Source organism: Pristiophorus japonicus, chromosome 19 (assembly GCF_044704955.1).
Source record: "Pristiophorus japonicus isolate sPriJap1 chromosome 19, sPriJap1.hap1, whole genome shotgun sequence".
Taxonomy (NCBI): domain Eukaryota; kingdom Metazoa; phylum Chordata; class Chondrichthyes; family Pristiophoridae; genus Pristiophorus; species Pristiophorus japonicus.
The window spans coordinates 41,317,513-41,332,108 of NC_091995.1; positions in this window are offsets into that span (position 1 = coordinate 41,317,513).

Consider the following 14,596-nt stretch of genomic DNA (forward strand, 5'->3'; position numbering starts at 1 on the left):
AATGGCCTCCTCCTGCTCCTAATTTTTATGTTCTTATGTTCACCCATTGCAAATGCCTCTGTGTTACCCTTCTATTAGCAGTGCCACCTTTGCGGAAGGCGGTTTGGCTGACGACTGGCATTCAGGTTGGTCAGGGGAGGAGTTGCCACAATGCCCCGTTGCTCAAGTTCCAAGGCAAAGAGTGCATTTAGATAGTCACCATCGATGGATGATTATGTGGTCGGGGCTATCTGACATCAGGGCAGGGTGCTGGCTCAGTTCGAATATCCTTTGGGTTCACAAGGTTGATTCCTGAGATGAAGGGCTTGTCTGATGAAGAAAGGTTGAGCAGGTTGGGCCTACACTCATTGGAGTTTAGAAGAATGAGAGGTGATATTATTGATTTCGAAAGATACTGAGGGGGCTCAACAAGATAGATGCAGAGAGGATGTTTCCCCTCATGGAGGAATCGAGAACTAGGGGGCATAGTTTAAGAATAAGGGGCCGCTCATTTAAAACTGAGATGAGGAGGAATTTCTTCTCTCAGAGGGTTGTAAATCTGTGGAATTCTCTGCCCCAGAGAGCTGTGGAGGCTGGGTCATTGAATCTTATTGAATGGCAGAGCAGGCTCGAGGGGCCATATGGCCGACTCCTGCTCCTATTTCTTATATTCCTCTGAGGTTCTGAGGACATTGGTCGTTGACATCTGTAAATTACACAGAAATTACATATGTTGATGCCAGTTTATTGGATATATTCAAGAGGGAGTTAGATATGGCCCTTACAGCTAAAGAGATCAAGGGGTGTGGAGAGAAAGCAGGAAAGGGGTACTGAGGTGAATGATCAGCCATGATCTTATTGAATGGTGGTGCAGGCTCGAAGGGCCGAATGACCTACTCCTGCACCTATTTTCTATGTTTCTATGTTTCTATATGCAAACCGGCTGTTAGACTTAACCAGTCCGGGTTGCTGTTTATCCTCCACACAAACCGTGGTACTAATCCCATGTACCTACTCTGTTCCCATATCACACTGTCCCCTGTTCCTTCAACCACCTGTCTAACCTATTCCTAAATGTTGACATGATTTCTGATTCAATCATTAACTGTGGTGGTGCATTCCATGGCTTCACCTTCTGTGTGATAAAGTTTCTCCTGCTCGCTGTGCTAAAGCTCTTATGTTTAATCTTGTATCTACGTCTCCTTGTTCTAGACCTCTGGTGATGAGTTGTCAGTGAACTCTTGGATTCTCATCCTTATTTTCAGATGCCTCCATGGCCTCGCCCCTCCCTGTCACTGTAACCTCCTGCAGCCCCACAACACCCACCCCCACTCCTCCCCGCGATGTCTGCGCACCTCTAATTCTGCCCTCTCGAGCATCCCTGATTATAATCGCTCCACCATCGGTGGTCGTGCCTTCTGTTGCTTCAGCCCCAAGCTCTGGAACTCCCTCCCTAAACCTCTCCGCCTCTCTACTTCTCTTTCTTCCTTCAAGACGCTCCTTAAAACGAACCTCTTTGACCAAGCTTTTGGTCACCTGCGCTAATTTCTACTTATGCGGTTTGGTGTCAAATCTTTTTACCTCATAATACTCCTGTGAAGCGCCTTGGGACATTTGACTACTTTAAAGGTGCTGTTGTTGTTAATCGACCACTCTATCTTCATAACTTCACAGCTGATAGCATTTTCTTTGCAAGGCTGTGCAGCATTGACTGCAGGGATCCTTGGACATTAGGCCTTCAGAGGGTCAGATAAATAAATACCTCAGGAGAGTTATCCTAATGCCCCTATTTTCCTTAGTCTTTGGATCACTGAGCTTTTTACTGTAGTGGTCATGTTGGTTGCCATCTCTGTAGAATAGATTGAAATGCTGCTAATCGTTGGTATAGGAAACTAGGAACGGTGGAGAAGGAGATATTCATCTCTGAGATGGCTTTTTCCATCCTTTTGCCCATCAGAGTGTGCAAAGGGGTCGATAGCATCATGACATTTCTGTTGCTGCTACATTGCCCTCAGTTTCAAGGTGGACCCCCTGCCTTCATACCGATCTGACTTATATAACACTTGGGCCTCAGATTCCTCAAACCTACATAACACCAATCGCTGGACCTCAAAACCACGATTCAGTAAACTGTGGAATTCGCTGCCTCAGAGAGCTGTGGAAGCTGGGTCATTGAATAAATTTAAGACAGAGATAGACAGTTTCTTAACCAATAAGGGAATAAGGGGTTATGGGGAGCGGGCAGGGAAGTGGAGCTGAGTCCACGATCGGATCAGCCATGATCGTATTAAATGGCGGAGCAGGCTCGAGGGGCCGTATGGCCTAATCCTGCTCCTATTTCTTATGTTCTTATGTAGTTTTTAGCCTGATCCATCATCATAGACAGTCCCTCGGAATCCACTCTAAAAATGAGTCCTTAGGTGGCTGAACAGTCCAATACGAGAGCCACAGTCCCTGTCACAGGTGGGACAGATAGTCGTTGAGGGAAGGGGTGGGTGCGGAATCTGGTTTGCCGCACGCTCCTTCCGCTGCCTGCGCTTGATTTTTGCATGCTCTCGGCGATGAGACTCGAGGTGCTCAGTGCCCTCCCGGATGCACTTCCTCCACTTACGGCGGTCTTTGGCCAGGGACTCCCAGGTGTCAGTGGGGATGTTGCACTTTATCAGGGAGGCTTTGAGGGTGTCCTTGTAACGTTTCCTCTGCCCACCTTTGGCTCGTTTGCCTGATAAGCACTATATAAATGCCAGCAATATTTATTTCTGATACCTCTCCACAGCCTTTCCAATGCAAACATAGCCCGTGGAATTACTGCATCCTTCAAACATGGTGATTGCTCCTGTACTGGTGATCCACTAAATTGTGGAGGTGCAGGGGTGTCTGGGCCAATGGCTGTGTTTGTGTTAGTAACTTGTGATGTGGCGTGTGGTGCAGTGCAATGCAGCGCAGCTTAGCAGCTTGAATGATCCAGGGAATTCTGCTGCACGAACAAACAGAGCTAGCCGGAGGTAGCACAGAGCTAGTTAGTGGCTGTCAAAGAGCATTGCTCCAGTGTAGATAGAGAAAAGCATGTGTTCTGATCCTCAAAGTAAGAAACTAGTGGAAATAACGGGGGGAAAATTCTGGTCGGAGACTTCCTTCGAACAAACGCCTCCGACCCGAACATTATTTTGTGAAAGTACCTGGTGGTCACGGAGGCGCCTTTGATTCCGGTCGGAGGCCTTCATTCGATGCGCAGTGTACGGGGAGATAACTTCCCTGTATGTACGAAAATGCTGGAGTCACGTGGGCCTGGCCCACCAATCACTATGCAGTATTGTCATTGATAATAATGGGAGCTCCGTTTCCCCGAGTTCCCATTATTATCAATGAGAATAAACCCCTAAAACAAGGAACACAACATAATAAATAAAAAAAACACCTCACATATTTAAAATTAATTGAAATTAAAATTAATTTTTAATGTGTTTTAATAGGGTTTAAAATAAACTTACCTTAATGGTCAGGGTTTTTGAACATAAAAATGTATGATTAAATTGAATTTGTATATATTTAAAACTCTTACACTAGCAAAAGTAAGCTATGCCCCTGCTTTTACCAGGCGTAAAAGTTTGAAGGACATTCGGTGGGCATGAGTTGGACAAATAGTCCAATCTCTCCCATGCGAATGTCCTTGTCCCGGGGATATGGAGGATCTGTTAAGGGAAATCTTGACAGATCGGAAAAGGCGGTTTTGGGCGCATGTGCATGGTGCCCTGAAAACCGGCTCTTGCGAGGCCTCGCTGGGTCCGTGCGCACTTCGTACTCACCCGGGGAGACCGGAATTTTCGGCACATAATGTTTTCAATCTTTATTGGAAGTCACTAGTATGTAGGCAGTGAAATAAAAATGTACAGACTCCTTGTAAATGCTTCCCATTCTAACTAGCGAGGGGATTTGAGTACAGGGGCAGGGAGATATTACTACAGTTGTACAGGGCCTTGGTGAGGCCACACCTGGAGTATTGTGTACAGTTTTGGTCTCCTAACTTGAGGAAGGACATTCTTGCTATTGAGGGAGTGCAGCGAAGGTTCACCAGACTGATTCGCGGGATGGCGGGACTGACATATCAAGAAAGACTGGATCAACTGGGCTTGTATTCACTGGAGTTCAGAAGAATGAGAGGGAATCTCATAGAAACGTTTAAAATTCTGACAGGATTGGACAGGTTAGATGCAGGAAGAATGTTCCCGATGTTGGGGAAGTCCAGAACCAGGGGTCACAGTCTAAGGATAAGGGGTAAGCCATTTAGGACCGAGATGAGGAGAAACTTCTTCACCCAGAGAGTGGTGAACCTGTGGAATTCTCTACCACAGAAAGTTGTTGAGGCCAATTCACTAAATATATTCAAAGAGGAGTTAGATGTAGTCCTTACTACTCGGGGATCAAGGGGTATGGCGAGAAAGCAGGAATGGGGTACTGAAGTTGCATGTTCAGCCATGAACTCATTGAATGGCGGTGCAGGCTCGAAGGGCCGAATGGCCTACTCCTGCACCTATTTTCTATGTTTCTATATTTCTATGAATGGTGGAGCAGGCTCGAGGGGCCAAATGGCCTACTCCTGCTCCTATTTCTTATGTCCTTATGTTCTTGAGCACAAAATCCAGGTTGACACTTCAGCGCATTACTGAGGAGATCGCTGCATTATCAGAGGTGCCGTCTTTCGGATGAGATGTTAAACCGAGGGCCCGTCTTTCCTCTCAGTTGGATGTAAAATATCCCACGGCACTATTTCGAAGAAGAGCAGGGGAGTTATCCCCGGTGTTCTGGGGCCAATATTTATCCCTCAATCAACACAACAAAAACAGGTTATCTGGGTCATCATCACCTTGCTGTTAGTGGGAACTTGCTGTGCGCAAATTGGCTGCTGCTTTTCCCACATTACAACAGCGACTACACTTGAAAAGTACTTCATTGGCTGTAAAGCGCTTTGGGACGTCCGGTGGTCGTGAAAGGCGCTATATAAATGCAAGTTTTTTCTTTCGTTTTGAGAGAGGGAGAGTGAAACCAAGACTGATGTCGGACAGACATTCACAAAAATGGATCACAACATTTACTTGCATTTTAATAGCGCCTTTACCGTAGCAAAACATCCCAAGGCGCTTCACAGGGGCGTAATCAGGAAAAAAACTGACACCAAGTCAGAGAAAGGTACATTAGAACAGGTGACCATAAGCTGGGTCAAAGAGATGGGTTTTAAGGAGCGTCTTAAAGGAGGAAAGAGAGATCAGAGAAGTTTAAGGAGGGAATTCCAGAACTTAGGGCCTCGGCAGTGGAAGGCCCGGCCGCCGATAGCGAAGGAATTTGGGGATGCAGAATCTCGGAGGGTTGCAGTCAGTGTTCCCGTTAAGCTGTGATGCTGCATGGCGATGCAACAGTCTGGGGGTCTGTGCAGGCCACTCACCGGCTTTACAATGGAAATAGTCGTACATGTGTAAAAAAATTGAATGGGCCACGCAGCCAGTTAAAGTGCCCGCGCACTAAAACGAAACACAGGGAATATTGGTTGCAGGGCTGGAAGAGGTAACAGAGATACCATGGGGGGACTTTAACACAACAACAACAACAACTTGTATTTATATGGCACCTTTAACATAGTGATATGTCCCAAGGCGCTTCACAGGAGTATTATGAGATAAAACAATTTGACACCAAGCTGCATTAAGTAGAAATTAGCGCAGGTGACCAAAACTTAGTCAAAGAGGTATGTTTTAAGGAGCATCTTGAAGGAGGAAAGAGAGGTGGAGAGGTTTATGGAGGGAGTTCCAGAGCTTGGGGCCTAGGCAACAGAAGGCACGGCCACCGATGGTGGAGCGATTATAATCAGGGATGCTCAAGAGGGCAGAATTAAAGGATCGCAGACATCTCGGGGGGGTTCTGGGGCTGGAGGAGATTACAGAGATAGGGAGGGGCGAGGCCATGGAGGGATTTGTAAACAAGGATGAGAAGTTTGAAATCGAGGCGTTGCTTAACCGAGAACCAATGTAGGTCAGCGAGCACAAGGGGTGATGGGTGAGTGGGACTCGGTGCGAGTTAGGACACAGGCAGCCGAGTTTTGGATCACCTCTAGTTTATGCAGGGTAGAATGTGGGAGGCCAGCCAGGAGTGCGTTGGAATAGTCAAGTCCGGAGGTAACAAAGGCGTGGATGAGGGTTTCTGCAGCAGATGGTGCTGAAGCAAGGGCGGAGACGGGCAATGTAACGGAGTCGGAAATAGACGGTCTTAGTTCTGCCACGGACATGTGGTCAAAAGCTCATTCCAGAGTCAAATATGACACCGAGGTGGAGACTGTTAAAATAAAAACGTTGGTGGATGAGGCGAAAAGTTGCTTCATGCAAAAGAAGCATCATCTGCGGCACTAAAGAAGCAATTTTATAACCAGAGCGGGAAAGAGAAACAGAGAAAGAAGGACAAACAGATACAAACAGTGACAGAGACACAAGCAGGTGGGGAAAGGGGGAGAAAGCAAGGGGAAGTGCTTTTCTATCTGCTTCGAGTTTTCAAAAGAAGTTGGGATGGATGGGAGGAGTCATGCCAGTTAAATGAGTGTGAAGCAGAGTCTGGGCCATCTGAAAAAAAACTGTGAGATCAGCGCCCAGGACGGACACTGCCCCTTATATATATATATATATTTTTTCCCCTGTGAACATTTTATTTATTAAAGGGGTTGCTGTCGAGGACACAATGGGAGCGAGGGACCCAGCGAGGAGCGAGTAAATGTTTTGCTTTTGGTCAGTGACCTTTCCCTCTTGGACCCTGAATGCAGCAGCTGGTGTTGCCTCTTTCGGACTTGAGCCCCTGCGTTTGTGGCTCCCGTCTCCCGCCCTCGCTGTCCCCCGGGGTGATCAATCAAACTGATCGATCGCCGGGCCACTGCTGGGAGCCTCGCAGCTGATTTACAAATGAATAGCGGGGGAGGAGGGGCTTTCGGAGGGAGGTGGGAGGCTCAAGGATCATGGGAAATCTATTCTGCCTTTAAAAGAGAATTTGCTTTACAGATTAGGTTGGGAACATTAAACAGTGGGAGGGTGGGGGGAGGACTGGGACTATGGGAAACCCAAAAGAAAATAAAGGATTTGGACATTGTCAAACTGAGACAGGACGGGTCAGAGTCAAAAATCACACACATGCCTTGGTCGACTTAAGGCCTGCAGATATTAAAGGGACAGAGTCATCAAGTGTGATCATTTCACTGTTGACAGGGCTGCCAGGACAAAGGATGCCTTAACGCCTTATAAACAAGAGGGGCGATGACCGAGAGTGACATCATTAAGGTCCGGCGCTTGAAAGTCTTTTCTGTTTCATTTTTTTAGCTGTTTTTTAATTCTTTTTCTCTCCCTTTACATTCTTCCCAAGGTTGGATCTCTAAGGCTGAGGAGTCAAACGAGCATCTGATGTGCTCCCATACTGCCGGTCTGGGCCCTCACTGACCGCTCATGTACCATGACGTATCATGTACCATGGCGTATCGTAACGGACCACTCATGTAACATGGCGCACAATCAATGAATGCTCATGAACCATGGTGTATCGTAATGGACCACTCATGTAACATGGCGCACAATCAACGAAAGCTCATGTTACATGGCGTATCGTAATGGAACACTTAAGTACCATGGCGTATCGTAACGGACCACACATAAACCGGGGCATACAATCACTGAACGCTCATGCAACATGGCGTCCAATCAATGCACGCTCATGTACCATGGCGTACAGTCAAAGAACGCTCATGTACCATGGTGTATCGCAACAGACCACTCATATACCGGGGCGTACAATCACTGAACACTCATGTACCATGGCGGATAATCAATGTACGCTAATGTAACATGGCGTATCGTAACAGACCACTCATATAACGGGGGATAGCATCACTGACCGCATATATACCATGGAATACCATCACTGGCCGATAATATACCATGGAATACCATCATTGACCGCTCATATACCATGGAATACCATCACTGACCAATTATAAACAAGGGAATACCATCACTGACCGCTCATATACCATGGAATACCATAATTGACCAGTCATACACAATGGAATACCATCACTTATCGCTCATATACCATGGAATACCATCACTGACCACTCATATACCGGGGAATACCATCACTGACCGATCATATACCATGGAATAGCATCACTGACCGATCATATACAGGGGAATACCATCACTGACCGCTCATATACCAGGGAATACCATCACTGACCGGTCATATGCCAGGGAATACCATCCCTGACCACTCATATACCAGGGAATACCATCACTGACCGATCATATTCCGGGGAATTCCATCACTGACCGCTCATATACCGGGCAATACCTTCACTGATCGCTCATATACCAGGCAATACCATCACTGGCAGCACATATTCCGGGCGTTACCATCACTGACCGCTCATATACTGGGGAATACCATCACTGACCACTCATAACCATGGAATACCATCACTGACCACTCATATACCATGGAATACCATCACTGACCGCTCACATACCGGAGAGTACCATCACTGACCGCTCATATGCCGGGGAATACCAGAACTGACCGCTCATATACCGGGGAATACCATCACTGACCGCTCATATCCCATGGAATACCATCACTGACCACTCATATACCACGGAATACCATCAGTGACCACACATATATTAGCGATAACCATCACTGACCACACATATACCATGGAATACCATCACTGACCACTCATACACCGGAGAATACCATCACTGACCGCTCATATACCACGGAATACCATCAGTGACCGCACATATATTAGCGATAACCATCACTGACCACTCGTATACCATGGAATACCATCACTGACCACTCATATACCGGGGAATACCATCACTGACCGATCATATACCATGGAATAGCATCACTGACCGATCATATACAGGGGAATACCATCACTGACCGCTCATATACCAGGGAATACCATCACTGACCGGTCATATACCGGGGAATACCATCCCTGACCACTCATATACCATGGAATACATTCACTGACCGATCATATTCCGGGAATTCCATCACTGACCGATCATATACCGGGCAATACCTTCACTGATCGCTCATATACCAGGCAATACCATCACTGGCAGCTCATATTCCGGGCGTTACCATCACTGACCGCTCATATACTGGGGAATACCATCACTGACCACTCATAACCATGGAATACCATCACTGACCACTCATATACCATGGAATACCATCACTGACCGCTCACATACCGGAGAGTACCATCACTGACCGCTCATATGCCGGGGAATACCAGAACTGACCGCTCATATACCGGGGAATACCATCACTGACCGCTCATATCCCATGGAATACCATCACTGACCGCTCATATACCACGGAATACCATCAGTGACCACACATATATTAGCGATAACCATCACTGACCACACATATACCATGGAATACCATCACTGACCACTCATACACCGGGGAATACCATCACTGACCGCTCATATACCACGGAATACCATCAGTGACCGCACATATATTAGCGATAACCATCACTGACCACTCGTATACCATGGAATACCATCACTGACCACTCATATACCGGGGAATACCATCACTGACCGCTCATATACCGGGTAATACCATCACTGACCGCTCACATACCGGTGAGTACCATCACTGACCGCTCATATGCTGGGGAATACCAGAACTGACCACTCATATACCAGGGAATACCATCACTGACCGCTCATATCCCATGGAATACCATCTCTGACCGCTCATATACCACGGAATACCATCAGTGACCGCACATATATCAGGCAATACCATCACTGACCGCTCACATACCGGTGAGTACCATCACTGACCTCTCATTTGCTGGGGAATACCAGAACTGACCACTCATATACCGGGGAATACCATCACTGACCGCTCATATCCCATGGAATACCATCTCTGACTGCTCATATACCACGGAATACCATCAGTGACCGCACATATATCAGGAAATACAATCACTGACCGCTTATATGCCATGGAATACCATCACTGACCGCTCATATACCAGGGAATACCACCACTGACCAATCATATACCATGGAATACCATCACTGACCATTCATATACCAGGGAATACGATCACAGACCGCTCATATACCAGGGAATACCACCACTGACCACACATATATCAGCGATAACCATCACTGACCACACATATACCATGGAATACCATCACTGACCACTCATATACCGGGGAATACCATCACTGACCGCTCATATACTGGGGAATACCATCACTGACCGCTCACATACCGGTGAGTACCATCACTGACCGCTCATATGCTGGGGAATACCAGAACTGACCACTCATATACCGGGGAATATCATCACTGACCACACATATACCATGCAATACCATCACAGACCACTCATCTACCGGGGAATAACATCACTGACCACTCATACACCGGGGAATACCATCACTGACCGCTCATATACCACGGAATACCATCAGTGACCGCACATATATTAGCGATAACCATCACTGACCACTCGTATACCATGGAATACCATCACTGACCACTCATATACCGGGGAATACCATCACTGACCGCTCATATACCGGGTAATACCATCACTGACCGCTCACATACCAGTGAGTACCATCACTGACCGCTCATATGCTGGGGAATACCAGAACTGACCACTCATATACCGGGGAATACCATCACTGACCACACATATACCATGCAATACCATCACAGACCACTCATCTACCGGGGAATAACATCACTGACCACTCATACACCGGGGAATACCATCACTGACCGCTCATATACCACGGAATACCATCAGTGACCGCACATATATTAGCGATAACCATCACTGACCACTCGTATACCATGGAATACCATCACTGACCACTCATATACCGGGGAATACCATTACTGACCGCTCATATACCGGGGAATACCATCACTGACCGCTCACATACCGGTGAGTACCATCACTGACCGCTCATATGCTGGGGAATACCAGAACTGACCACTCATATACCGGGGAATACCATCACAGACCGCGCATATCACATGGAATACCATCTCTGACCGCTCATATACCATGGAATACCATCAGTGACCGCTCATATACAAGGGAATAACACCACTGACCAATCATATACCATGGAATACCATCACTGACCACTCATATACCGGGGAATACCATCACTGACCACACATATACCATGGAATACCATCACTGACCATTCATATACCGGGGAATACGATCACTGACCGCTCATATATCAGGGAATACCATCACTGACCGCTCATATGCCATGGAATACCATCACTGACCGCTCATATACCAGGGAATACCACCACTGACCAATCATATACCATGGAATACCATCACTGACCACTCATATGCAAGGGAATACCATCACCGACCGCACATATACCATGGAATACCATCACTGACCGCTCATATACCATGGAATACCATCACTGACTGCTCATATACCGGGGAATACCATCACTGACCACTCACATACCATGGAATAACATCACCGACTGCACATATACCGGGTAATACCATCACTGACAGCTCATATATTGTTGAATACCATCACTGCCCGCTCATATACTGGGGACTAACATCACTGACCACTCATATACCATGGAATACCATCACTGACCGCTCATATACAGGGAAATACCATCACTGACCGCTCATATACCATGGAATACCATCACTGACCATTCATATACCGGGGAACAACATCACTGACCGCTCATATACCATGGAATACCTTCACTGACTGCTCATATGCCATGGAATACCATGACTGATCGCTCATATACCATGGAATACAATCACTGAGCGCTCATATACCGGGGAATACCATCACTGACCACCCATAAACCGGGGTATACCATCACTGACCGCACATATACCATGGAATACCATCACTGACCACTCATCTACCGGGGAATAACATCACTGACCACTCACATACCGGGGAATACCATCACAGACCACTCATATACCATGCAATACCATCACTGACCACTCATATACCGGGGAATACCATCACTGGCCACTCACATACCGGGGAGTACCATCACTGACCACTCATATACCATGGAATACCATCACTGACCGCTCATATACCATGGAATACGACCACTGACCGCTCATATACTGGGAAATACCATCACTGACCGCTCATAGACCGGGGAATACCATCACTGACCACACATATACCATGCAATACCATCACAGACCACTCATCTACCGGGGAATAACATCACTGACCACTCATACACCGGGGAATACCATCACTGACCGCTCATATACCACGGAATACCATCAGTGACCGCACATATATTAGCGATAACCATCACTGACCACTCGTATACCATGGAATACCATCACTGACCACTCATATACTGGGGAATACCATCACTGACCGCTCATATACCGGGGAATACCATCACTGACCGCTCACATACCGGTGAGTACCATCACTGACCGCTCATATGCTGGGGAATACCAGAACTGACCACTCATATACCGGGGAATACCATCACAGACCGCGCATATCACATGGAATACCATCTCTGACCGCTCATATACCACGGAATACCATCAGTGACCGCATATATATCAGGGAATACCATCACTGACCGCTCATATGCCATGGAATACCATCACTGACCGCTCATATACTGGGGACTAACATCACTGACCACTCATATACCATGGAATACCATCACTGACCGCTCATATACAGGGAAATACCATCACTGACCGCTCATATACCATGGAATACCATCACTGACCATTCATATACCGGGGAACAACATCACTGACCGCTCATATACCATGGAATACCTTCACTGACTGCTCATATGCCATGGAATACCATGACTGATCGCTCATATACCATGGAATACAATCACTGAGCGCTCATATACCGGGGAATACCATCACTGACCACCCATAAACCGGGGTATACCATCACTGACCGCACATATACCATGGAATACCATCACTGACCACTCATCTACCGGGGAATAACATCACTGACCACTCACATACCGGGGAATACCATCACAGACCACTCATATACCATGCAATACCATCACTGACCACTCATATACCGGGGAATACCATCACTGGCCACTCACATACCGGGGAGTACCATCACTGACCACTCATATACCATGGAATACCATCACTGACCGCTCATATACCGTGGAATACGACCACTGACCGCTCATATACTGGGAAATACCATCACTGACCGCTCATAGACCGGGGAATACCATCACTGACCGATCATATACCATGGAATACCATCACTGGCCGCTCATATACAGGGAAATACCATTACTGACGGCTCATAGAGCGGGTAATACCGTCACTGACCACTCATATACCATGGAATACCATCACTGACCATTCACATACCAGGGAACAACATCACTTACCGCACATATACCATGGAATACCTTCACTGACCGATCATATACCGGTGAGTACCATCACTGACCGCTCATATGCTGGGGAATACCAGAACTGACCACTCATATACCATGCAATACCATCACAGACCACTCATCTACCGGGTAATAACATCACTGACCACTCATACACCGGGGAATACCATCACTGACCGCTCATATACCACGGAATACCATCAGTGACCGCACATATATTAGCGATAACCATCACTGACCACTCGTATACCATGGAATACCATCACTGACCACTCATATACCGGGGAATACCATCACTGACCGCTCATATACCGGGGAATACCATCACTGACCGCTCACATACCGGTGAGTACCATCACTGACCGCTCATATGCTGGGGAATACCAGAACTGACCACTCATATACCGGGGAATACCATCACAGACCGCGCATATCACATGGAATACCATCTCTGACCGCTCATATACCACGGAATACCATCAGTGACCGCATATATATCAGGAAATACAATCACTGACCGTTCATATGCCATGGAATACCATCACTGACCGCTCATATACTAGGGAATAACACCACTGACCAATCATATACCATGGAATACCATCACTGACCACTCATATACCGGGGAATACCATCACTGACCACACATATACCATGGAATACCATCACTGACCATTCATATACCGGGGAATACGATCACTGACCGCTCATATATCAGGGAATACCATCACTGACCGCTCATATGCCATGGAATACCATCACTGACCGCTCATATACCAGGGAATACCACCACTGACCAATCATATACCATGGAATACCATCACTGACCACTCATATGCAGGGGAATACCATCACCGACCGCACATATACCATGGAATACCATCACTGACCGCTCATATACCATGGAATACATCACTGACTGCTCATATACTGGAAAATACCATCACTGACCGCTCATAGACCGGGGAATACCATCACTGACCGATCATATACCGGAGAATACCATCACTGACCACTCACATACCATGGAATAACATCACCGACTGCACATATACCGGGTAATACCATCACTGACAGCTCAT